Source organism: Pezoporus occidentalis, unplaced genomic scaffold (assembly GCF_034315485.1).
Source record: "Pezoporus occidentalis ecotype Australia unplaced genomic scaffold, CSIRO_AGI_Poc_V1 ctg45, whole genome shotgun sequence".
NCBI lineage: Eukaryota > Metazoa > Chordata > Aves > Psittaciformes > Psittacidae > Pezoporus > Pezoporus occidentalis.
This window is the reverse complement of record NW_026915780.1, coordinates 477,603-504,483: the sequence shown is the minus strand read 5'-3', so window position 1 is coordinate 504,483 and position 26,881 is coordinate 477,603. Positions and strand designations below refer to the sequence as shown.

Below are 26,881 nucleotides of genomic sequence, written 5' to 3'. Positions count from 1 at the left end.
GGGGCATGGGTGCCATGGCTGGGGGCGATGGGGAGCGCACTGAGGCGGTGAGGTGGAGGGGCAGGAGTCACCGTCCCTGCAAGTGCTCACGCAGCGTGGAGACGAGGCCCCAGCGCCGTGGGGCAGTGGTGGCCTGGGCAGTGCTGGGGTAAGGGTTGGACTGGGTGGGCTTGGAGGGCTTTTCCAGCCCAGCTGATTCTGTGATTTGGTGATTCAGAGATGAAGATCCTGACTCCCCTCGGGGATGGCTCTTTGTGAGGCCTGGCTCAGACCTTCCGCGGCGCTGCTGCCTGCAGCCTTCACTGGCTCTGCATCAGGCTGTGCGGGCAGGAGCAGGATCAGACTTCCCAGAGGAGCCGGGTTTGGCTGTGCCGTGCAGTGCAGTGCAGAGGCTGGTGGGACGTGGGACACCCAGTCCCTGCATGGGGACACCCGTCCTGCTCCTGCTCGGGCTGTGGAGATGCTGCACCAGCAGCACCGTGTCTGCAGCAAGAGCAGCTGACATGGAGGTGGTGTCCCCTGCTCGTACAGGCTGCAGGGGAAGGCTAAAGCTTGGCTGAAGTCACGCTGCTCCTCAATGCGCTCAGCTTTGCTGTTGGCTCTGCCGGTCCCAACCCCACCTCCTTGGAAGGGTCTGTGGCGGGGACCTGCCGCTGCTCTCACCGGGGGCAGCTTCCTGCCTCAAAATTCACCCTTATTCAAGGTTAAACTGTTCCTCCCATCACAGATATTAATTATTAGTTGTAATCAATGTGTTTCCCCACCCAATTACAGATGGGATTTAGTTACAATCAGGCAGGTAGATCAGTTGCTTGCACAGCAGTGATGGATGCTCTTTTATGGGTGGCATCACCAGTGTTCCCTTTACTGTGAACCTCCCTGGGAAGCATGGAAAAGCGTTCTGTTGAGAAAAGCATTTTTTGTGCAGGGCTTTGGGTTTTTGCCTTTGCTACAAGTCAGCAAACAGAGCTGCTGTTTGCCAGCACTGCTCGTACACAGCATCCAGCACTGCAAAATGGGACCTCTGGTTCTCTGTGGGAGAGAATGAGTGGTTGTGGCCAGCAGTCAGGACTTCCAGTCTTTGGGAATTTATGGGTACAATGATACTTCATTTTAGAGGTACTTCGGTACAGAAGAAGAGTCCAGACCTGTTTCACCCTGAAATTGTGGAATCACAGAATCCCAGCTTGGGTTGGGTTGAAGGGACCTTAAAGCTCCTCCAGCTCCAACCCCTGCCATGGGCAGGGACCCCTTCCACTAGAGCAGCTTGCTCCAAGCCCTGTGTCCAACCTGGCCTTGAACACTTCCCCGACTCCTGTGTCTGATGGTCTTGAGTGAAGTTGGGCCTGGAGGGTGCTGTGGGAAGTGCTCCCAGAGCAGTGGATGAGACCATGTCCCCCTTCTACAGCTCCGATGAACCTCACCGACCCCACCAGCACCTGCCTGTTAAGGGAAGGCCGTGGTGGTGGTGGATGGAGAGCCCAGAGAGGAAGAGATCAGCAGGGACAAAGTAGAGGCTGTGAAGTCATGCACCCATGTGCATGGGAATGGGAAAGGAAGGGAAGGGAGGAAGGAAAGGAAGGGAAGGGGGGAATGGCAGGGAAGGGCAAGGGATAGGGGAAAGGAAAGGGAGAGGGAAAGGGAAGGGGAAGGCTGTTGACCTGCAGTAACCCAAGGTGTGGACTCTGGAGAAACCGAAGTGGGGCCGTGCAGCGGGAACAGCCCAAGGAGCACGTTCCTGACCGGTTGTGTCCTCTTCCTGCCCAGCCGCAGCTCTGCGGCTCACATCCGCTGCCCGCCTGAAGGAGCACTGCCGCTGGTGCCCGTGCTGGCTCAGCGCCGGGCCCTGCTCCTCGTACCAGAGCAGCCCCGGCAGGGCTGGCTGTGCTCACGCCTGCAGCGCTGCGCTGCCAGCTCCGTGTTACCTCCCGGTGCGTGACCTGGCCCTGCGCGATGGGGAGCGCTCCTGCAGCCTTGCAGGAATGCTGTTAGTGCCTGCGGCAGCAGCTCACCTCCCGTCTCACTCGATTGACTCCAAGTACAGCACTGGGTAATCAAATCACTAATGCACCACTGCAGAAATGCTTGAGGAAGTAGAAAGTGCCACTGATGTCGATAGTTCGCAGCAACTTGAAAGCCAGACAGACCCAGAGAGCCCGTTCCTGCAGCAGTTCAGACCCGCTACTTAAAGGAGATAAATGAATTGTTTACTGTCGTGGTTTAAACCCAGTCAGGTAACTCGTTCACTCACTGCCCCCCTTTCTTTCCCTCCCCCTACTCCCAGAGGGACAGAGAGGAGAATCGAAAAGAATGCAACTCCCACGGGTTGAGATAAGAACAGTTTAGTAACTAAGGTATAACACAAATCACTACTGCTACCACCAGTGATAATAATGATAAAGGAAATAACAAGGGAAGAGAATACATCATCTCACCACCAGCCGACCGATAACTCGCCCCCCCAGCCCGACCAAGCTCCGACCGATACCTCCTCCAACCCTGCAGTCTCCCAGCCCTTCCGGCTAACTCCCAGTTACCTCCTGGGCATGACGTGCTGTGGTATGGAATACCTCTTTGGTCAGTTTGGGTCAGGTGTCCTGTCTCTGCTTCCTCCTGGCTTCCCCTCCTCCCTGGCAGAGCATGAGGCTCACAAAGTCCTTGGCCAAACCAAAACATCGCTTGTTATCAGCTCTGTTCCCGAGCTGAAAGTCAAAACACTGCACTACACCAGCTACCAAGAAGGGGAAAAATGACTGCTACTGCTGAACCCAGGACATTATCCACCCCTTATTCCATACCATTCACGTCATGCTCAGATCCCCCATTTTCAATATACTCTTATCTTAGTGCATGGACCAGTCCCTATAAAGCTGCTGAGTCCATCTGGTCCATGACGTCAGGCTCCATCTCTTGTAACAGCCAGAGCAGGAGAGACTGTGTGCAGTGTTCACACTCGTGAATAACCTGGGCAATAGTGTCCATTGCTAAGTCCACCCCTCGATCATGAGTCCATCTCTGTGTTGCATCTCTCCTCTGATGGCCTAAAGTGCCATGGGCCCACCAGGCTCAAAATAATTCACTGTTCCCTTCAGCAGTTTCTACAGCTTGTTGCTGGGGACTCCATACAGCTGCCTTCCATCTCCGATGCTTCCAAAGCACTGGAGGGGCCCAGTGGACTAGATACTTGCCCATACTGTCCCACACACCCTGCCACTCATGACTCTCCAGCCTTGGGGAAAACCTCTTGGTCCCCCAGCATTGTCGTCTAACCCCAGACAAGACCCAAACCTGACTCTGCTTAACTTTTGAGATCAGACAAAATGGTTGTGGGTAGAACACAGCCTGTGTGTGTGCCAACATGCTGATCTCCATCACAACCAGCAGGCAGGTCCCAAGGATACCCAAAGGCCATTTAAAACCTTCAGAACTCTCACACGATGCTGCTGTACTTGTCACTGGGGCTGGTGTAGCTGCTGTGCTTGCCGGCTCTCCCACCGCCAGCTTCTCTTTTCCTGAGTCCAGCTCTTCGTCCTCTGCCTTGCTGGGAAATGCTGCGTGGTCTCCTGCATCCTCCTGGGGCTCGGCGGGCGGCTTCCGGGAAATGCTCTCGGCCGTCGCGGGGCTGGGCTCGGCCGCGGGGCTCGGCTCGGCCGCGGGGCTGGGCTCGGCAGCGGGGCTCGGCTCCTCCGCCGCCTTCTCCCGCTGCTCGGCAGCCGCCTCCTTCCTCTCCTCGACCGCCCCGGCCTCCTCCACCGGCAGCCGTCCCCGCGCGGCCACCGGCCCCGCTCCCGCCGCCGCTCGGTCCCCGGGGCCGCTCTCCCGGGCCGCTTCGGCTGCCGCCGGCTCCCGGGGCCGCTCCCCCTCAGCTCCCCGCAGCCTCACGAAGATGGAGAGTAGGGTGAGGGCCAGGACGGTGAAGAGCAGCCGGACGGCCAGGTACAAGTCCACGGCCACGTCTGTCCCGCCGTGCTGCTGGAGCCCGCCCGTATTACAAGCCATTGCCATAAAGCACAGTGAGACAAGAACCTTAGCCCAAGCCCCACACTTGATAAACACTAACACAGCAAATACCAGCTCTAAGTAAGTTACAACATTCTGAAGCTGTGAGATCAACAAGAACAACTCTGAGAGCCAATAAATCAGCATTGTGACGAGTGACTATTAATCCAGTCAAATCTGTTGTTATCTCAACCCTTCGTGCCCCACGTTGGGCGCCAAAAAGAACTGTCGTGGTTTAAACCCAGTCAGGTAACTCGTTCACTCACTGCCCCCCTTTCTTTCCCTCCCCCTACTCCCAGAGGGACAGAGAGGAGAATCGAAAAGAATGCAACTCCCACGGGTTGAGATAAGAACAGTTTAGTAACTAAGGTATAACACAAATCACTACTGCTACCACCAGTGATAATAATGATAAAGGAAATAACAAGGGAAGAGAATACATCATCTCACCACCAGCCGACCGATAACTCGCCCCCCCAGCCCGACCAAGCTCCGACCGATACCTCCTCCAACCCTGCAGTCTCCCAGCCCTTCCGGCTAACTCCCAGTTACCTCCTGGGCATGACGTGCTGTGGTATGGAATACCTCTTTGGTCAGTTTGGGTCAGGTGTCCTGTCTCTGCTTCCTCCTGGCTTCCCCTCCTCCCTGGCAGAGCATGAGGCTCACAAAGTCCTTGGCCAAACCAAAACATCGCTATCAGCTCTGTTCCCGAGCTGAAAGTCAAAACACTGCACTACACCAGCTACCAAGAAGGGGAAAAATGACTGCTACTGCTGAACCCAGGACATTTACCTACCAGAAATTTGGGTTTCAGGCATTTTGTTTTGGCTTTCTAATTGCATTTCTTAGCTCTTGCTAGCTCAGTTGCAAACACCAGCAATAGCTTGATCCCCATTACCTGCAGTTGTCTTGGCCAGAGCATCCCAGATGGGGCTGGCATGGCTGCTTGAGGTGGGACACGTGGAGCTGATCTCACTGTACCTGGGTGATTTCACCCTTCTCTGCCTCCACTCATTTGCCTGGTGCGTCCCTGCGGGTGCTGAGCATCCCAAGAGCAGATCCCAGCACACGAAGGGGAGGGCCTTTGGACAAGGGCCTGTAGGGACAGGACACAGGGGAATGGCTTTAACCTGCCCGAGGGGAGACTGAGATGAGCTCTTAGGCAGAAGCTCTTCCCTGTGAGGGTGCTGAGGCGCTGGCACAGGGTGCCCAGAGAAGCTGTGGCTGCCCCATCCCTGGCAGTGCTCAAGGCCAGGTTGGACACAGGGGCTTGGAGCAAGCTGCTCTAGTGGAAGGGGTCCCTGCCCATGGCAGGGGTTGGAGCTGGAGGAGCTTTGAAGTCCCTTCCAACCCAAACGAGGCTGGGATTCTGTGATTCAATGTATTTATTGGGCAGCAATTTGTAATCTGTTCGAGGCTCCTTACACGATAAGGACAGGACTGAAGGAGAACAGCAAATCAATGCATTACACTGAAGACCTTTCGAAATAAATCACGTTCTTAGGCCCAGCCCTCTCAGAAGAGCCCTTCAGAAGCTCTCCATGTGTGTTCATCCTCTCCACGTGGAGGGGCCAGGCTGGCTCTGTGAAGAGCTGCCTTGCTCAGGAGGCAGGTGATGCTCTCTGCTTTTCCAGTTTGAACAAACAAACTGGATCCCTTGCAGATGGCTGGATGCTCCAGACCTTCCTGTTGAAGGGCAAACCAAGCCCAGGCGATGCAGAGGGGACCCTGTGGGTGCTGGGGATCAATGGGCCAGGCCCAGAGCACCAATCCCAGCTGCTGCAGCCCAGAGGTTTTAACGGGACACCCTTTTAGCTGCTGCTGCGGTGTCTGGGCAGTGTCGGTGCCAGCAGGACACCTGGCAGATGAAGCTCCTCGTCTCTGCAGGGTCAGTCTGACCACCTCACCCCTCGCCAGCCCCGCTGCAGTAGCTGAGCCCGTGTTCCAGCGCAGGAGGGGTGTCCTGGGGCTGGGGCTGCTCATGTTAGCCGAGCTCTGTGTGCCCCCTCCTCTGGGTCAGCCCTGCCCGCGCTGAGGGGTTACTTCCATGAGGATTCCCGTGGCAAGCAGAGCGCTGGCTCTGCAGGTGCCACAAACAGTGGCGATGGGAGAGGCTCGTGTGGAGGCTTCGTTCCTGCCTGCGCTCCGGGTGTGATTCAGGGTGCTTTTGTCTTTGAAGTCCTGAGCAGGAGCTAGGCTGTGAAGTGCCCCTTGTGCTCTGAGAGCTCCCTTCCGTCAGAGAGCAACGTGAAGGTCTCTTTCTGAAGCAGACGTTTCTGCGGGACGGCTCTGCCCTGGGTGCTGGGGCAGAACGCAGGGGGATGTTGAAACAAGCAGCAGCAGCAGTGCCGTTGCCAGGACGTGTTCTGAGGGGTGAGCAGAGGGAGCCCCCCCCTTGGTGCAGCGATGCAGGGACCAGCCGTGGTTTGCTGTGGAAGCTGCTGCTCGCAGGGAGGGCTGAGGGGGTTCTCGTTGCAGGCCTGGTTTTAGCGTGGCACCAGAGCAGCTGCACGAGGAGCCCTCTTCCCGCAGGGCTGCAGATGGGATGTGACAAACCCGAGCACTGTCGGGGTCAGTTGATCGCAGTCAGCCCATGGCAGCACAGGGCACGGGGGGAGAACTAAATATAGGTGCTGTTGCTTGGTCAGTGTGTAAGTGATGCTGCAGGCTGCTGCTCTCCACGTGCAGCCCTACCCCGGAGCAGATCTCGTGCCGCCGGCTCTCGCGCAGGGCCAGCAGCCAAGCCCCGCCGGACGCCATCCGTGGGTGACCGGAGCACGATGGAGCTGCCATAAATCACAGGGGTTAAGTCACGGCTCCTGAAAAGAGCCGTCACCTCCAGTAAATCACGGCGAGAAACGGGCTGGAGGCTGCCTGCTTCCCGGCTGCCAGAGCTGCCCTGGGGCAGGCTTGGACACAGTCATCCGCAGTGATTCACTGGTGCATGGGGAGGGTGGGCTGGCATGGGGAGGGTGGGCTGGTTTAGGGTGGTTTTCCAGTAACCTGGAGATACTCATGGACAATATACATGTATGTGTAGTGTCAGTTCAAAACTGTGTCTGTGGCAGCTGAAGCTTTACCTCAGTCCCCAAACTGTGGAGGTCCCAATCAGAAAACTCTGTTACCTGGAGCACAATGCTATTTCTGCCACCCCTTTTGTCCCCTCCTTTCCCCAGCACACAGTGCAGTGCTGTGGTTCTGGTCTGTGTACTGCATTTCTAGCTGGCATGGCCAGAGTACTGATGCAGGGGCACTGTGATGGACTCAGTGGCCACAGGCGGTGCCAGCTGATGCAAAGGTGTCACAGTTAAACAGGGAGGAAATGTTCCCTTCCAGCTCCTGCCCGCCTCAGGATTGCTCTGCCTGCGGTGAGGTGGGCTGTGCTGACAAGTGAGGCAGATTAAGGCACATAAGCTGCTGCCAGGACATCCTCATGAGGTGCCTCGGCTGGAAATCCTCTTGCTTTGGTGTAATCTGGCTCTGTGAGCTCCCAAGGGCTGCTCTGAGCTGCACTGATGGACTCGGCCAGCAATGGGGATGGCTGTTACCTGCCCTATGGGCACTGTCTCTGCTCTCAGTTTTGGCCATGGTGCTGATCTTGCTTTGGCACAGGCAGTGTGAGGAGGGAAGGGAAGGGTGGGTGGCTGGTGGGGGTCAAGTGGTGCCCATGTGAATGGGGCGCTGGGTTCTTGCACCTCTCTGGTTGGGAAGATGCATCCCGGGGTGTGCAGCAGAGACCCCCTGGGCATGCATCAGCCCGGGTTCCTGGCTCGCTGGAGGAGCTCAGGTGTTTTATGGTGTGAGGTGACAGGAGAGATGTTTCCCCACACACACTCCTGACTTCAGTAACAGCTTGCCGAGAGCAGGAGTTGGCCCCAGCAGAACCCTTGTGCTGCCTCTATAGCACAGTTACTGTGAAACAAGGGGTCTGCCAGCAGCACCCACCTTGAAACCATCAGACACAGAGCAGCATCTCCCAGGAGCAGGTGCTTTACTGGTGCTGTGTTTGTAAGCAGAGTGAGCTGGTGTGATGGACTTCATACACTGTAGAGATACATCTAGATAGAAAAGGAAACTGTGCTTGAAAATATGGTTGTAATTTATGGCTAACATTTAAAATCAGAGCTGATGTGAGATTCTCTGATAACTCAACTGCATTGAATGCTTCCTTCCAGCAGGAACATGCTGTCTATTAAGGCCTGTGCTTCTGCTTTGGCTCGGCCTGGAAATCTGGAAACCTTTGTCGGGATGTGTCCAAGGGAGAATTCCACTCTCTTTAGTTCCTTGAGTCACTAAAGGAGAATTTCATGAAGATTAGAACCGCTGTAAGGGTTGATCTCCATTGGACTGGATCTGGTAGGTGATGCAGGCCTGGCAATTGGTGCATTGGGTGTCCTCTGTGTCAGCACTGATAAGCACATTTCTTGGGCTTAAGAAAAGGAACCGTGGGGGAACCAAAGACAATTCTACACATCAGCAACCTAAACACTTAGTGTGAATGAAGCCAAGCAGCGGCTTATCATCCGCTCTGCAAGGGAGGTGGTTTTCCTTTCCTAGCGAGCAGAGCTGCAGTGTGCTGTGTCTGGGGGCCTGGGGCTGTCACTGCTTGGGTGTGAGCAGTGCGCTGACACTGGGATGGAAATGGGCACGTGCTTGTTTGGCTTCTGGATGGTGCATCTCCAGGGTTCGGGGTTTCTTTACTTTCTTTTGTTTTTCTTTCTTCCCAGCTTGTTTTTTTCCATTAACGTTGAGGTTTCGTCTGCCCAGGAGCTCGGTGCAAGAACACATCCGTAATTGTGACAGGGGGTGAAGGCTGAGCAGAAGGGATATATAGCCACATTGTTTGATCACTTTGCCTTTTGTTAGCACCCATTGTGCTGCGGTGCCTTAAAACCAGCTGGGAGGAGCAAGGTTTTGTGCAGGGTTTGACAGCTCTGAAAGTGCAGCCCAAGGAGAAACAGCTCCTGCTTTGGAGCCCTGCTCCGTCTGTGCTCAGCAAGAGGGGGGTGACAAAGTCACCATTCCTGGTGGAGAGAGGCCAGAGGGGGCCACGGAGCTGTTGGGAGGGCTGGAGCAGCTCTGCTCTGGAGCCAGGCTGAGAGAGCTGGGCTGGGGCAGCCTGGAGAAGAGAAGGCTCCTGAAGGGGAGACCTGAGAGCAGCTCCAGTGCCTGAAGGGGCTGCAGGAAAGCTGGAGAGGGGCTTGGGACAAGGGATGGAGGGACAGGCCAAGGGGAATGGCTTTAACCTGCCCGAGGGGAGACTGAGATGAGCTCTTAGGCATGGCCCTGGGGGTCACTCAGAGCCCCTTGTCCCATGTGTTTGCTTTCGCCATCAGCAGAGCCGCACGATGGAGACTGGAGCAGCAGCGAGTGATGGGGCAGCACGGCAGGCACAGGGCCTGGCTCAGTCCCCGCCGCAGAGGCACTGGCTTGGGAGCGGCTTTGTTTTCCCTGCAGGCTCCGCAGCCACACACAGAAATACCTGTTCTGAATCAGCCTGGGAGAGCTGGGAAAGGAGAGGGGCCGCCTTCTGTTTACTTGTTCGTGTATTCACAGGCAGGGTTTATTTGTCTCCTGGTTTTATCCCACACCATAACCACCTTCCTTGCTGCTGTTTTCCATCAGGTGTTATATTTAGCTGTGTGGATATGATGCCCAAATGCTGTGGTTTGTATTTTCAGTGGCAGCAACAGCTATTTCTAAATGCTGCAGATCTGAAGTGTACGATAGCACTGAAAGCTTGGGGGGAGCCTCAGGGGACTGCAGACCTTGATCTTTACCAGATAGTTTCCAGGTATGTCTTGCTTAAAGCTCATCGATTTGCAGTGAAAGCTTCCCTTGCAGCCTGAAACTAAAGCTGCTGTTTCTCAGCTGGTGGGAGCGTGATCCCAGCAGCGCTGTTAGGGAAAACTCGGCAGTTCAAAGCACGTACTTTCAAAGGACATCAAAAGAAGGGATTTTCTATCACTAAAAGGCAGAGGAGCCCTCGCGCTCAGCAGCGCAGGCAATGTGAGCTGCAGTGCTTGCTTTCCTTATGGCGAGTTTTCTGTACTGGTAAATGGTGGAAGCAGATGGGAAAGGCAGCAGGTCCCATACGCTGCAGCGTGCGTGACCGCCCCAGGCTCCCTTCGGGACTCGTGTGTTGGGACGCGCTCTGCGGGGAGCCCCTGTGTGCTGAGCTCTGAATGCAGCTCACATGGAAGAGGAGCCCATGAACAGCGGAGGGGTGAGTGCCAGGGTCCCGGCAGAGGGGAGCTCCAGGCTCCAGCCCAGCCGTCTCCTCCTGGCTCCCTCTGGCTTGAGCTGCGGCTCAGACCGCACCACCACCACCAGCCTCGTGATTCCAGCGTCAGACCCACGCTCAAATCCACCCTGGGCCCTGGAAGGGACCTTGAAGCTCCTCGAGTTCCAGCCCCTGCCGCAAGCAGGGACACCTCCCACTAGAGCAGCTTGCTCCAAGCCCCTGTGTCCAACCTGGCCTTGATACCTAAAGTACTTGTGCTGCCAAACATTCACTGACGATAGACCCCAAGGGCAGGTTTTGTTACTGCGCTGCAAATACAATATAGGCAAAAAATGTGCTTTGTGTCCTTGGGGCCGGCACTGGGCAATAACACCAACAGCACCCCTGTAGTTCCCTTGCGCGTAAATCCACCACTGAACAGGATTAACCGTTGCAGAGGTGAATTTCTGGTGTATGTGCACGTGTGTGGTACTTCACCTTTCACTGCAGACACAACGTGAACAGAATTCTCCACCTGGATGGAGGTCTTGATAACTATTTTTATTCACAGACTCTTCATTAGGACACAGAGAATAAACTGTGTGGTCTTTGTGGGGTGCTGATTCCGAGGACAAGCCAACTGGATTGAAAGATCAAAAGAAGCTAAGAGAATATAACGTGGTTTTAGGTAGATTTTTCGTGTAAGTCACGACGAGTCACACTGCAGACCCTCCATGTAGTTTTCCAAGGTTTTGAGTTCCTCTGCCTCAGTTAAATTCAGTGCTTGAATCGGAGGACTTTGTCTACGAGCCAGTGATAATAATGGTAATTAACAGCTGTGTTTTTCAAGAGGCCAAGTACAAATGGGAAGGTCGGTACATGTAGAACCGAGAGAAGAAATGTTCTTCTCACAGCATATCGCATCCCTCTGGAGTTCACTTATGTGGAAGATTTAAACAAATAGGGTGGCTAGAATGAAAGGAGAAGCTTTGGCTGGATCATGTTGTGTCCATTTATAGCATCTGTGGTTATCGGACTCCAGCCAGTTGTTAATGGCTTTAACCTGCCAGAGGGTGGATGCAGATGAGCTCTTAGGCAGAAGCTCTTCCCTGTGAGGGTGCTGAGGCGCTGGCACAGGGTGCCCAGAGAAGCTGTGGCTGCCCCATCCCTGGCAGTGTTCAAGGCCAGGTTGGACACAGGGGCTTTGCTCAAATGATGAGCAGGGGATGGGAGCAGCACAGGCAGGGGATGGGAGCAGGACAGGATGGGAGGAGCTGGGGCTCATTGTCATCTCTTGCCCAGGCAGCTCAGATCTCAGGCTCACTTGGAAAATGCAGCTGATCCCTGGTGAAAGCATAGGTTAAAGAGCAGGGGGAACAGCTGGAATCCTGCTTTTGGGTGTGAGTGAAGAGAGAAGAAGGAGAAACCCCAACTTGGTTATTCCTGGTCACTCAGCTCCGGGTATTTACTGTCTGGGAGCTGCTGTGCTGCTGAATGCATCCCGGAGCAGGCTCTGCACCCACACGGAGGAAACATCCTCCCCGTGTCCTGAGCCTGCTCCTGTGCTGGACACGCTTATTTTTGCTTACTCAGGAAGTAGCTGGAGCCTGAGCAGTGCTTTCCCAGCAGAGGAAGCGATGGTGTGCTGCAGCTCCAGTGAAGTCATTGGTTTTGTTACCAAAAAAGCATGGATTTGCTCTCCTATTCTGTCCGCAGTGCAGCCTATTCCCTGAGCAGCTATAAAGATTCCCAACCTGCACATAGGAAATTATAGCTTGTTATGTCCAAAAATCCCTGTGATGCTTCAAAACTCCTTTTGGGAAGTGAGGCTGAGGTGAAACCAAAGCAAATGTGCTCTTCTGGTCCATGGTGTGGCTGCTGCTTTCCTTCTAATCCATTGAGCGTGGGATGTCATGTCCCAGAGGAGAAGAGCATTCTCCTAGAGGAGAAAACGGGGCAAGGCTACAGGGTCAGAGCATTTCTGAGCTTGAAGCAGATGTTAAAGTGCAGAATTGTGTTAGTGAGTGCTCCCACCCCATGCAAACACAGCTGCTCACTTTGCACGGCCTCTGCAGCATCCCCAGCTATCATCACTGCCTCCCGTGGCCTGTCCCCTGGTGATGCTCAGCCATGGCTGGCCCAGTGGCTCCAGCAGCTCAGGGCTGTTTGCAGTGCTGGGACAGAGGTTTGGCTTCCCATTCCCTAGGAAATGCCTTCCCAGGAGCCAGTGAACTGCGCGGGGCTCGCTCCGAGCCGGGCAGGAGCTGTGGAGGGAAGCGCATTGTAAGACCCTGTAAGGAAGGGTTCCTTAGCAAGCCTTGTCACCTCAGTGGAGACACTCGCTTTAAAGACAGTAATTTAGGGGGTGGTGTTTGAATGGGCACCTCACAGCCCCTCTGCTCTTCGGCTTCTTGGGTTACGTCAGCGCTGTGCTGCTGCTGCCCGGTGCCATGGTGAGGGACACCCAGGGACACGTGGGAAGTTCCAGCTCTGCGATCCTTTGGGAAGCTTTGGTCAATAAAAGGGAGGGTTGGGAATTCAAGAACCTCCCAGCCAGCCCTGCCCTGCCCTGCCTGCCCCTAAATCAAACAGACTGAGCTCATGCAGCCACGTGGCACCGAGTCCTTGCACTTGGTGACACCCCGACATGTTACCGAGCGCTGTAACTGCTGCAGGTCAGGGTGAGAGTCATGAACCTCCCTAAGATAAACAGGGACACGTTCCTTGTGCCTCCAGCCAAGAGTGCTCCCGGTGCTCAGGGACTGTGGGAGGGACGGAGCCTGGGAGTCCCTGCAGGGTCCCTGTTGCTGCTGCATTTGCCCCATGGAATGGATGGACCCTGCACCCAGCACTCGGCCTGAGCCCGCTGCCACCCACCCTCAGCCATAGCCAGGGTGCTGGGATTCATTCCAGGCCTCCGGATTTGTGCTGGGAGTGTCCTGTGACATTCCCAGTTGGCAGGCTTTCAGGTGTAGTTTTTCCTCAGCCACCCCTCGCCATTAACAATTCTTATGCGTCACTAAATAATGTGTAATTTATACAGCTGCATTTGGTGGTTGGAATTAGCATCCAGCCTGGCCAGCAGAGCAAAGGAAGCTTAGGGTTCTTGGAGAAATTGGTCTCAAAGCCCATTAAAAGCAGCAGAGATGATACTGCTGGAGAAAAGCAGGAATGGGAGTCACCTTTTTGTGCTCAGCTACCTAGTGCTATGCAGGAAAACCTCCTGCTGAGGAAATGGTGTTATTCTCTATTAAATATGGTGTGACTTTCCTGTGAGCATCATCCTGGATCTGTGAGTCTGATGGGGAAGGGCTGAGGGACCTGGGGGGTTCAGTCTGGAGAAGAGAAGGCTCAGGGGGGACCTGATGGCTCCCTGCAAGTGCCTGACAGGAGGATGGAGCCAGGAGGGGCTGGGCTCTGCTCCCAAGGAACAAGGAATGGGACAAGAGGAAACGGCCTCGAGCTGCACCAGGGCAGGTTTAGATGGAGCTGAGGAACAATTCCTGCCCCAGAGGGTGCTCAGGCATTGGAACAGGCTGCCCAGGGCAGGGCTGCAGGCACCGTCCCTGCAAGGGTTCACACAGCGTGGAGACGAGGCCCCAGTGCCATGGGTTGGGGGTGGCCTGGGCAGTGCTGGGGTAAGGGTTGGACTGGAGGAGCTTGGAGGGCTTTTCCAGCCTGGGTGATGCTGTGATTCTAGGGGATGGGCACCGCAGGGCGGCACAGCCACAGCCCTGTGCCAGACAGTGCCCAACGCACCAGGGCTGCCCCAGCAGCAGGACAGCTTCTGAAGCAGCAGCAGCCTTTTAAATGGGTTGGATAAACTGTGAGGCTGCAGAGCAGGGCAGAAAGCTGCGGAAAACGGGCTCGCTCTGACCTCTCGCAAATGGAAGCAGATTTGATGGATTTTACTGCTTTGTGCCCTGGCCAGCTGGGGAAGGAGCCACGGGAATGCTGCTCCAGCATCCGGCCTGGCCCCGGTGCGAGGTAATGCAGTAATGAGCTGCTTGGCTCCACTTCTGTCCTCGGGTAAGCCCCAGGGCTTTTTATTTTGTCTTTCCTGTGGTTCTGTTGAGAGCTTTACTTGGTGCTAAAGTTCAGGTTCTGGAGCACATCCGAAATGTCCTGGCAGGCGCCGGAGCCGCTGTTCCTGCAGGCAGGAGCTGTTGGATAACTGTGGAAAGCCCCAGGAACAAGTGGCTGGACTGCTACGTCCACAGCGAGAGGCAGATGGTGGTGAGCAGGGAACAGTCTCACACAGATCTGCTGCGTGCACACTTTGAACCATTTATGGTACAATTCAGTTGTGGTGTCCACCAGAGACTCCTCTGGCCGACACTGTGCTGGGTTCTGCAGGCTGGGTTCTGTGTACAGCGATGGGAACCTGGGGGTCAGAACCTGGATTGCTTTGGAATTTGGGAGGCCAAGAACTGTTCACAGACCCCATAGAAGCTGCAGGGCTGACTCAGTGCTCAGGAGGTTAAACCCAAGGGTTGGCTTTGTGCTCTTCATGAGCACTTTGTTTCTTCCTGGCTTCCTTCCTCCTCTTCCAATCAATAATGTAAAGTATTGTGAACATGGAAAAGATGCTGCAGTTCAGCTCATCTCCTCGGTGTTCTCATCTATAGGTACAGATAACAAGAGGACTGCAAGGAAGGGCCCCAAAGTTCCATTTCTTTGCAATAAAAATAGATCTTAGAGGACTCTCTTTAAAGTTGTTTTTCGTAGCTATAAAAAGAATATGGAAATGTTTCCCCTTGGTACGTCTGCATCCTTCCCACTAAGTAAGTTATTTCCTTTCCTCTCTGCTGATGAGGAAGTTCTACTCTGGAGGTTCAGCTTTGATGTCTCAGGCAGAGAAAAGTCAAATTAGAAACCTGCAGGAAAGAACTAGCACCGCCCAGGGCCTGGAATTCAGGAATTAACCCTGCGGTTCCATTCATGCTGGCTTCAGGTGGGCTGGGAAAATGGCTTATTGTCAGCTAGAGCTGTTCCCTGCCCGGAGCCGTGCTGTGCCGTGCTGTGCCATGCTGTGCCGTGCTGTGCCATGCTGTGCCGTGCTGTGCCATGCTGTGCCGTGCTGTGCCATGCTGTGCCATGCTATGCTGTTCTGTGCCATGCTGTGCTGTGCTGTATCATGCTATGCCATGCTGTGCATGCCATGCTGTGCCGACTCCCTTGTTTGAGAGGCTGAGAGCCTGAGGTTCAGCCCTGACTAAGATGTGTTTGCTGTGTATTCCTTCTCCCTGGAAAGCTCAGCGGGAACAGTTCTGCCGGATGCACTGAGGGCTGTTCAGAGTTGAGGTAGCAGAGCTGTGCTTTGTTTTCTGAATCAGCACCTTTGTTCCTGCTGGTCTGGCCAAACAGTGCCCCCAGCATCCTGCCCAGTGCCGGTGAGAGCCCCGTGAGTCAGGCAGCAGCAATCTCTGCAGGCTGGGGCAGGACGCGCTGTTCCTGTCCCGTCCGGCTGCAGGGCAGAAACAAACTTCACATCAGCATTTGTGTGCAGCCAGAAACGTCCTCGACAGCTGAGACCCCAACTGGTGCCCAGCGCTGGCTGCAGCATCTGGTCCACATCCCCATCCCAGCCACACTGCAAGGACCCGGTCCCTCTCCCCATCCCAGGGCTGACAGGGTCAGCAGGAACCTGCAGCATTCCCTAGCCCAGGAAGGGGCGACGTGTCCAAGGTCTGTGCCTCAGCTCTGTTTTTCCATTTCCTTTCATTAAGCAAAACCTCTGCCCTGTTTATCTGAGCTATAAATAGTGCCCCCCGCGCCTGCCTTTGCTCTGGCTGCGCTCAGTAACAGCCACTGGGGTTTGGGTTTTAAACCTGAGTTTTATTTTGCCTGTTGCTAGTGTCAGAAGGGAGCGAAAACCAGATTAAACAAGGAGAGGTTAAATTGAGAGGTTTATAAATGGGTCTAAAAATAAACCCGTGCTCCTTAAGGCAGCAGGGGCCTGTTGCACACAGAGCAGCGCAGTGCCTTCGGCAGGAACCAGCCCCTTGATTCCTGCTGCTGATAGAGGAACATGTGTCGGTGCCTGGTGAAGCAGAGCTCAGCTCCATGTGCAGGGCTGGGAACGGGGTGAATCAGCCATTTCAGTGGCTTTTGCCAATTCTGAGCTCGTTTCCAGCCCGCTCTCAGCCCAGCACATCTGTGAGGGCTCTCTCTCAGTTCAGTGCATTGACTGCGTTTAACCCACCAGTATCACACACAGATACAAGCGCGTTTCCACCCTCTCAGAGCACGGTCTCCCTTTGCTGGGGCAGGAGCAGGGTGCAGCTGCCTGTGCACTGCCCTGTATCCCCGGGGTCCAGACCTCTGCATTCCAACTGCCCCAGAGGCTGGGGAAACAACCGAGACCAGGACACGAGCAGCAGCAGAGCCAAAGGTGTGGTGGGTCCCCTGCTTCCCCCTCACTGATGCACCCCTCTCCTAACACAGTGCAAAAAGGCTTATACCTTCGTATCTGCTTGTTTCATCCTCTTGGAGTACAGAAGTGCACCTGAAACACTGGAAAAGCCCAAAGCCACAAGCGTAGCACCCACAGCATGGCCACGTGCAGCACCCTGTGCTCAGCGCAGGCACCCGGGCAGGGGTGCGGGTCTCTGGGTGAGCTCCCGGGAGCAGGAGGGCAGGGGCAGAGCTGCACCTTTGCCCCGGTCATTGTAACCCGGTCTCTGTTTCTGAAGCAGGACATTGCCAGGGGGACACAAAGCCTGGTTCCTTCACTTGGGCACCGCACGGCTGCGGGGCAGCGCCTTGCACTGCAGCCTCCTGCAGCCACAGGCCTGGGATGCTGCTGGCCCATCACTGTGGGCTCCCTGAGACACACGGGTTAGGGAGGGTGCTGTCCCCTGGCAGTCCTGCAGTGCACAGTTCCTGACTGGCTTTAACCCCTTTCGCATGCAAGAGTGAGGGTGCTGAGGCGCTGGCACAGGGTGCCCAGAGAAGCTGTGGCTGCCCCATCCCTGACAGTGCTCAAGGCCAGGTTGGACACAGGGGCTTGGAGCAAGCTGCTCCAGTGGAAGGGGTCCCTGCCCGTGGCAGGGGTTGAGACTGGATGAGCTTTGAGGTCCCTTCCAACACAAACCAGGCTGGGATTCTACGGTTCTATGCAACCCCTACAAGCAGGGTTTTGGAAGCTGCTGCCCCTTAGAAATCCCCATGTTGTTGCTTTTGTGGTTTCTGATCTGTTTCCTGCCTTGCTGGTCAGTGAGGCTGGGGCTGAGGCAGGACCCGATGCCACCACCGGTGCCCTGCCCTGCCAGAACATCTCCAGCCTGGGACACTGCCTGCTCCTGGTGCAGCCGGGGAGGATGCTCGGGGAGGATGCTCAGGGAGGATGCTCAGGGAGGATGCTCAGCTCCAAGGGCTCTGCGTTTGCCTGGGAGCACCTGGAAGGGCTGGGATGGTGAGAACACCATGGAGAACGAGGTCACTGAGCAAGAGCTGCCGGGGAGGAAGTGGAAAATCCCGGCTCAGGGAGCCCAGAGCCGATCCCGGAGCAGGAGCTCATGCCTCAGTAGTGCAGAGGAATTCTCGGGGCGGGGGGAGCCGCGGGGACAGGCCCTGATTGCAGTGTGTGTAATTTCCTACGGGCTGTTCGCAATACGTAAGGTGTGGAGTAATGGAAAATGGGGAAAGCTGGCACGCTGGCTTGAAAACCAGCTCAACAAGAAACAGCCCTGAGCTCCCGTGTAATTGGGAAGTGTCAATTATACGGCTGGGCCATAAGAGGATTACTGCCACAGAAAAGACCTCTTTGTCTGGAAACCCCACTGGCTGATAGTAGAGATATTCCCCTCCCTTCTCTATTGTGTAAACAGTGCTGGTGTATTTGCATTGCCTCTCTCTTGTGAGAATAGACATGCACTTGCTGGGCATGTGTGTCCCAGCGCTTTAACTGCTTCACTGCCAGCTCCTCCCTGCTTCTGGAAGTCAAAAACTGGTTTTGCACATCCCAGCAGCAGAAGGGAGGAGGCACAGGAGAGCCCACAGGCTCCTGTGTGCTGTGTTTAACGTGCAGCCTCAAGCACACTTGCCATTAGTCACTGTGGAAAGCTTCCAGTTCCCACATCTGCTTCCAGCAAAAGCAGTGACTGGTTTGCTGCAGGCTCTGCGTACATCTGTCCCAAACAAAGGCTATCGGTATTTACTGACATTCAGGGACAAAGTGTACCATGTGGGGAAATGAGACTGCAAGTGTAGCAACTCTTAGGGAAACTAAGGCAGCGTTTCCTGGCTGTGTTCCGGGGCTGGGGAGTCTAAGCCAGCGCGTTGTCATCTGAACTGTTCCCCTTGCTACCAGCTTTCACACCCATCAGGAGCTGTGCTCAGAAATCATGTAACCACAGCACACCAGCATGTGTGTGCTCTCCTGGAGCACCCGCTGTCAGCTCGGGGGAGCGGCCCCAAAGGGAATTGCACGTTTGTGTGACACGAGCCGTGTCTGATGTGTAAAACCCGATTCTGTGTGAGTGACAAGCTGAGAGTGACGAGATTTGCCCAGCTCTGGTGTGAAACCCTCCAGCTTTCTCCATAATGTCTGGTTTTCCAGACGTTATAGATGGGCTGACTTGGCTTTATACTGTCACTTACATGCTTTGGGGCTGATGCTGTGTGTTACTTCAAGGAAAAGGGGAAGAGTGGGTATTAAATCCTATTAAAAGCAAACCCAGCACCCATCCATCCCCAGAAGGAGTCCCCTTTGTCGATGGGTGTTACCCGCGAGCAGGTAGACTTGCATTAGCAGCGGTGATCAGACCCGCAGCAGGGACCCCCATCCCTCTCCCAGCCTGCTGGGGGATGCCCTGACTTAGGCACTCAGTGGAGCTGCCTGGGAAAAGCGGCGCTGGGAAGAGTGCTGCTGGTCTGTGTGCGGGGCTGGTCCCAGCAGGAGCTCATCCCGGGCCCGCACCTCCCGCTCTGCATCCTGCAGGTCCCTGGCAGAGGCGGGTGAGATGCTCTGCAGGCACCGAGTCCCACGGGCACCATCCCTCGCCCCAGGACGCGGCTGCAGCCGGTGGTGGAGGAGGAGAGAGGACAGGAAGAGTCAGCAGACCCTGCAGGGACAGACCCCATGCAGGGCCGGGCCCGGGGGCGCCGCTCACCCCAAGTGAGCTGCTCACTGCAGCCCCATGTGAAAGTTCTCAGGTTTTTCGTTCTAGCACATTTTAATGAGTCTCTATTTCCACTCCAAATTGCAGTTATTAACAGAACCCCATTAGAAGCAGGCGATGAGATCTCTTGTTTAAATAGGAATAAAATGCTCCTCAATCCCTTCACCTCCGCTGTGTGGTGTGAAGGAGCAGACGAGCACTGCCCAGGGGAGGTGGCTGGTGTTCTCCTGCTGCAGCCCTCGGTGGCTCTTGCCCTCCGCCTGTACCTCGGCCTCTCTGATGCTCACAGCAGAGGCACGCGGTCCTGTACAGTAGCGCCACGGCCGCACGGGAACAGACCACAGACACCTTCACCTGCAGGGGTTGTGTTTTAAATCCATTGCCCTACTGCGGATCTCGGTGTCTGGCCTGGCGTGGATCTCTTGTATTGTTTGGGGACACCTTGAGTTGTCCTTTAACAATTTAAACTACACCTTCAGAGCTGCCAAATTTCTGCTCACAACCAACTCAGACACGCTCTGCTTCAAAGTGTGAGTTACCTGTGGCATCATCCCTGTGGCATCAAAGAACAGATTAAATCCCTGTGAACACCACAACTCCCAGTGCAGCACAGGAATCCTAATGGCAGTGCCCCATTTCCACATGACAAAGTACCAGGGACCCGCTGCTCTGCCAGGGTGTTAGTGGGGAAGTGTCCTGATCCAAAATGAACCCTTCGCACACACAGGGAGCGGTGAGCGTCAGCATTCCCCAGCACCCGAGCCTGCTCCAATGCCACTGCTGCATCCATCAAGCACTGGGGGCCTCCAGTTCCCGGTGTCGCTGTTGCTGACTGGGGGAATTGGGGTGTGCATTTGGAAAACACTGACTGCTCAGTTTCGATGTCCTTGGTGCATATTGCTTCAAAACGTTCTGTTCACTGAAGGTAGCTCAGTGTCACCTCGCTGTGGTTCAGTGTAACCCCTGTGTCTGTGTTCCAGTTGCTGCAGTAAAGGAGCCAGTGCAATGCCTGGAGGAACCGTGCAATGTCCTGCAGCAGGGGCCACGTCTCTGTCCTGCCAGAGCATCCCAGTGGCATCCCAGCAGAGCCCCTGGCAGTGCCTCGGGATGGATGAGAGCATCACCACAAGCCTCCCTTGGGTTGTTCTGCTGCTGGAACCAGGCAGAGATTCACCTCACCTTCAGAGATGGACAAACCAACAGAGCTCCAGAGGTCACAGGGATAATTCAGGGATGAAGTCTCAAAGTCTACAGGTAGAACTGGGAGGCAAAGGCTCCGAGAGCTGATTCTGCCCCTGAAACCTGCTGGTGACTGACCAAAGTCTGCCCCAAAATGTAAAGATCACAAATTGTTTCCCAAAGTCAGAAAATGTTTCAGAATTTCAAGACTTCAGGTAAGCTCTCAGCATCCTGCTTGCTGCTGGCTTTGTGCTGTGGATTGAACTTACTCATCCATTAGGGAAGTTTATCCCACAAGCATGTGGGCTTGAGACTTGACTTTGAAAACACTGAATAAAAAGACACATATTTGAGCAAATGTCTGTGTATTGATGCTTCTCTGACACTCGTGAGAAGGAAGAATCATAAAATCCCATTGGTTTGTGTTGGAAGGGACCTCAAAGCTCCTCCAGCTCCAACCCCTGCCACGGGCAGGAACCCCTTCCACTAGAGCAGCTTGCTCCAAGCCCCTGTGTCCAACCTGGCCTTGAGCACTGCCAGGGATGGGGCAGCCACAGCTTCTCTGGGCACCCTGTGCCAGCGCCTCAGCACCCTCACAGGGAAGAGCTTCTGCCTAAGAGCTCATCTCAGTCTCCCCTCTGCCAGGTTAAAGCCATTCCCCTTGGCCTGTCCCTACATCCCTTGTCCCAAGCCCCTCTCCAGCTTTCCTGCAGCCCCTTCAGGCACTGGAGCTGCTCTCAGGTCTCCCCTTCAGGAGCCTTCTCTTCTCCAGGCTGCCCCAGCCCAGCTCTCTCAGCCTGGCTCCAGAGCAGAGCTGCTCCAGCCCTCGCAGCAGCTCCGTGGCCTCCTCTGCCCTCGCTCCAGCAGCTCCAGGTCCCTCTTGCACTGGGCTCACAGTCACACATGGGGTCACTGCCTCTCCATCTGCCCACGCCCTGTGTTTGGAGGAGTTTTGGAAGCACTGGCAGAGCCCGTGCTGCACAGCAGCAGCAGCCTTTCTTTATTACAGCAGGTTTGTGTGTGCCTGCATGTTCCTACATTTGCATTTGTAACTTGCTGTGGTTTTACAGAGAAGTATGAGAGTTCTTGGCCGTGGTTATTTTGCAGGTTTAAATGCACCTACTCAGAGCCTGGAGGAAATAACTTGACTTTGGCGGCAGCAGAATGGGACTTCAGTTCACTGCAGGTCTTCAGCAGTCAGGCAGTGCTCAGCGGATCTTTCCTCCCTCCAGCAGTGGCCCAGTGCAGTTATTCAGTCCCTGGAAAGAGAAATCACTCATGGGAACTTCTGCCCTGACCCCGTGTCTCTCCCCTTGCCAAGGCAACGGTCTGCAGCACCAAATGGCAGCCCATGGCAGGGGGCTTGGAACTTGAGGATCTTAAGGTCCTTTCCAACCTTAACTGTTCTATGATTCTATGAAATCACCCTAAAGCAAAGGCACCCCTCCTATGCTGGTTTTTATTACTTCTGTCCTCAGGCACATCCCCAGAAGTTCCCCATCGGAGTCGAGTGAGCTCCAGGCTGCTGAGAGCGCTCCTGGGTGTTCTGGGTGCATTTTGTGGACCCCTTGGACCCGCAGGGGTCTGGGAATCCTAGGACAAAATACAGTGGCTACGGACCTGTTGGGTAACAGCTTTCATATTGTGCATGATCCCAGCGGAGGGGAGCCTGGGGCTGCTCAGGGTTCCCTGCCTCCAGGGGCTGTTATTTTCCAAATGCTGAAGAACAAACACAATTATTGAATGCCGGGCTGCGTTAAAGCAGTGTGACCAGCAGGTCATGGAAGTGATCCTGCCCCTCCGCTCTGCTCTCCTGAGACCCCACTTGCAGCACTGGGTGCAGTTCTGGTGTCCTCAGCATAAAAAGGACATGGAACTGTTGGAGCAAGTCCAGAGGAGGCCACGAGGATGATCAGGGACTGGAGCACCTCCTGTATGAAGACAGGCTGAGGAAGTTGGGGCTGTTCAGCCTGGAGAAGAGAAGGCTGCGTGGAGACCTCAGAGCAGCTTCCAGTATCTGAAGGGGGCCTATAGGGATGCTGGGGAGGGACTCCTCATTAGGGACTGTAGCGACAGGACAAGGGGTAACGGGTTAAAACTTAAACAGGGGAAGTTTAGATTGGATATGAGGAAATTCTTTCCTGTTAGGGTGGTGAGGCACTGGAATGGGTTGCCCAAGAAGCTGTGGCTGCCCCATCCCTGGCAGTGTTCAAGGCCAGGTTGGACATAGGGGCTTGGAGCAAGCTGCTCTAGTGGAAGGGGTCCCTGCCCGTGGCAGGGGTTGGAGCTGGAGGAGCTTTAAGGTCCCTCCAGCACAAGCCATTCCATGATTCTATGATTCTGTGAATTACGCTTATGAGAACATTAGAGGATGCGATCACTGCCTTGCCTTTCAGGCTGAGCAATAATTGCTTCATGTGACAAATCCTCCCCTGGGATTCCCTTGTGCATTCCATTTGCTGCAGCTGTAGGAAAATTCCCGGCTTCACAGCAGGGCGGTTTGTCTTGCCAGTGTCAAATCCACATCGGGAGCTCTTGCTGCAGCCCTCGGTGGCAGAGCCCTCAGTGCATTCGCTTTCACTGGGCCCAGAATGGTCCTTTTCCTTCTGCTCCCCTTCAAGCCCCAGCCTTGCCTGGTTTCCTTAGACAAACCCCACGGAGCTCCTACCCCTCTCCTATGGGTGTCTCAGGGGACCACAAGCACTGCTGATGAGATTGTGCTCTCTGCATCTAACACAGCCTCCATCCCTGGCAGTGTTCAAGTCCAGGTTGGACTCAGGGGCTTGGAGCAAGCTGCTCTAGTGGAAGGGGTCCCTGCCCGTGGCAGGGGTTGGAACTGGAGGAGCTTTGAGGTCCCTTCCAACCGAAACCAGTCTGGGTCCGGGTATAAGATGATCATAAAAGCCCCTGAGTGCACCAGGAGAGCAAGTGCGGAGCCCCCAGGTGCAAAGCCCCCAAGTGCAGAGCGATGTCTGCGTGTGCAAATGCCCATCCCCTCCCTCGCTGCCTGTGCTGATGCAGGGGGAGCTGCCCCTGGGGGCAGCGCCGTGGGGACACGGAGCTGTGGGGCATAGAACCCCAATTGGTGACACACAGGGCAGGGAAGCGTCTTTCCGGGAGTTAATTAAAGGAAATGTGGAGGCTGTGCTATGCAAATGGGGATGAATCAGGGCTAGCGAAGGGACAGGTTTCTGTGGGGAGAGCTGGGTCGGGGCGTGGGCAGGATGAGCGAGTCTGGCCGCAGGAGTGTTCTTTGGCGGCTCCACGAAGAGGCTGCTCGGTGCCGTGTCGGAAGCGGGTGTTTCTTGCCTTCCCATCAGGTGTTATTGTTGCAGAAGGTGCCATCTACAGAGGGGACTTCCACATGGAAATGCAAATCCCACCGCTTGTGGAGACTGTTCATAGGTGCTCCTCAGCAGTTCCCTCGTTAGCAGCTCTTGATCTTCTAATGAATATTTATAAGTGGGTGCCTGTAAGTGATGAACCTTGGTCTGTACGGACCTGACTTCCTACTGATTGTGCTGGAAACCAGAGGATGGTGGAGCAGAGCTCTGGCAATCCCTGCCCGTCAGCCCTGCCAAAGCCCATCCCTGTGCTGAGCATCAGCACTGCTGCCAGCTTACCTCATGGCAGGCAGTAGAACAGGGGGGGTCAGGCACCTGGACCCACCTGTGCTGGTTTGCTGTGGTTTCTTACATGGAGCCCAAGTATTCTTGTAGCACCGTGTTCCAGATGGGTTGTTCTCGTCCTACTGTGCAGCTAATAGACTGTGGAAATCCCCTTATTAGTAGGATAGTCGCATATCACAACAGCTTTGATTCCTGTCTGCTGCCCATTGTAACGTGTGCAGGCTGCAGGGACGATTTCTGACCCAAAGCACAAAGCCCTGCAGGTAAACGCCATGTTTTACTGATGCAGTGATGGAATTAATGGCAAGATAAAGCGCAGCGTTCTGCAGGAATTCCTTGTGTTCAGTGGCATCTCAGAGCCTCCCCTCCCCTCCCCTGTCGCTCTGTGCACAGCTATGAGATGTGTTTACAGAGGTGGCTGCTTGTGTCTCCCTGTGCGGAGCCCTTTGGAGATCAAGGTGGTGTGGTCCGGTGCCTGCACCAGGGGCTGCCAGAGGCACTGAGCCTCCTCTGGCCTCACTCCAGCAGCTCCAAGTCCCTCTTGTGCTGCTGCCCCAGAGCTGGATCAGGGCTGCAGGGGGGGACTCCCCAGAGCACAGCAGAGGGGCAGGATCCCCTCCCTGAGCTGCTGCTCACGCTCTGGGGGTGCAGCCCAGCACACGGGGGGGCTCTGGGCTCAAGCTCACCCTGAAGCCGGGTCATGGGGATGTAAAATGTCCCTGTTCACCCACACCATCACACCCGGGGGGGGGGGGCGCGGATTCACCTCTATTGCATGAGCAGGGCACTGCACAGCCTGTGCCCTGTCCCAGGAGAGGCGAAACACCACTGGTGGCCCTGCACTGGAGCGTGCCCATGGCACGGGCCGTGCCCCGCGCTGGGCGAGGAGCTGGCCTGACACCGGCTGGCAGAGCTGGCTTTCTGCAGCCACCTACCTGCATCCTGCATCCTGCCGCATTCCAGGGCTGGGACCGTGCCACGAGCTCCTGGCTGGAGCTGCAGCGCTTCTGCCTGCGAAAAGCGATTCAGTCCCAGCAATGTGCCCATGGATCGGGGTTGGGCAAAGGCTGCGCCCCCCACGGAGCCCCCTACAAAGAGAGGGCTGGGGGTGAGGGGCTCTGGTCGTTGCTGTGAGCACAGCACAGGCTGTGGAGGCCGGTTTGTCCTGGCACGTTTTTCTGCCCGGTTTCTGTGTTTCTTTGGGTTGAGCCTGAAGCGAGCAGAGCAGAGTGTGTGAGCAGAGCCATCAACCGCGCTCCGTGGTGTTTACCCACGGGCAGCCGGGTGAGCTCACTGCAGCGCTCGTCTCACCGCGCTGGTTGCAAACCCGTCGGGTGGGGAGAGCCAGGCCCCTGCTTGCCCGAGCGCGGCTGCAGCGGGGCCGGGGGGCCGGGAGCAGCAGCTCCATGTGCTCCCACACCGGCATCGCCCCACACGGGCCCCCAGCCCGGCCGGGGCGCTCCCCAGGGCTGTGTCACCCGCTGGGCATGCTCTGGCTGACAGGCAGGGGAGCCTGCGGCACAGGTTTGTCACCAGGGTCTTCATGAAGCGGTACAAGAGGTGATGTGAGGGGGTTTTGCTTCCCTGCTGTACTAGCTGCAAACAGGAGTGATTGAAAACACCAGTAAACGCATTCTTGGTGCTCTCAAAGAAAGCTACGGGGGGTGCAGGGAGGACAGGAGCACTGTGCAAGGGGGAGGAAAACCAAGCAGCAAACCCGAGCTGGAAACCATGGAAAACCTTCTCTGAGTGTGAGCTGGGTGCTGGGGCGGGCACTTGCTGCAAGCCCACCGGCTCCTGCGGCTCTCAGAGAATCCTGCCACAGGCTCGTTTCTGTTGGAGGGACCTTAAAGCCCATCCAGCTCCAACCCCTGCCACGTGCAGGGACCCCTTCCACTAGAGCAGCTTGCTCCAAGCCCTGTGTCCAACCTGGCCTTGAGCACTGCCAGGGATGGGGCGCAGGGTGCTCTGGGGGAGGTTCTCGGAGCAAAGCTTCCTCCCACGCAGGAAGGGGACTCGCACCCGAGGTCATTGCTGCACAGCTCAGGGGTGCCGTCCCCTCGCACGAGGCTGTCACTGCTGGCACCCAAACCCCGTGGGACAGGCAGGTTCCCCCCAGCGCACCCTCGGGAACATGACCCCCACCGGTGGGTAAGGGGAAGCAGCTGTTTGCAAACAGGAGCAGTGCGGAGGGTGGTCCCTGCCTGGGGTCAGTGTCCAGCTTCGGGCGCTCCTGATCAATCCCAAGGAAGCTGGCAGTGGGAGGCGGTTACACAGGACACAGCGCTGGGAGCACCCAGCTGAGCCGCAGCTGCGGTTTCCCTGCTGGCATCCACCCGTATTTCCCTGAAACTGACTTTCCCTGCACAGGACTTCGTGGGAGAGAGACGAGAACGAGCTGCTCCTCGGCTGCAAACAGCGCACGGTGCATAGGCAAATTGGCTATTATGGGTTAAGCTCCTGCACATTCAGCACTGAAGTGGGTTGGAACGCGTCTCCCTGCAGTCGTTTCAGCAGGAGGCTGCAGCTTTCCCTGAACTGTGCTGCTAAAATGGCATTTTGAAATGGAAGAGTTCAAAGGGGAGTTTCAGGCTGAGGTTTCCGAGCACCGGGACAGATCATTTGGCACTTGTGAAATCACCCCATGGCTCCACTGCTCCCCCGGAGCTGGGATAAAATCAGGTGTCAGAACAGCAGCATTTCCTGCAGCGAATTCCTCTGTCTGC

The 26,881-nt window shown here is 55.8% G+C and overlaps 1 protein-coding gene across 2 annotated transcripts in view; it reads left to right on the top strand.

Moving 5' to 3' along the window:
- The window catches only part of PWWP2B (PWWP domain containing 2B), a 45,633-nt gene extending 24,749 nt beyond the window's left edge, over window positions 1-20,884 (top strand). The window contains exon 3 of one of the 2 annotated variants that reach the window (XM_062635154.1): window positions 20,328-20,884. The gene's annotated coding sequence lies outside the window, so the exon portion shown is untranslated. Of the gene's footprint in view, window positions 1-9,624; window positions 9,794-20,327 lie in introns of those variants that run through there. The other variant, XM_062635156.1, reaches the window with a different exon arrangement.
- Window positions 20,885-26,881: the final 5,997 nt, after the last annotated feature.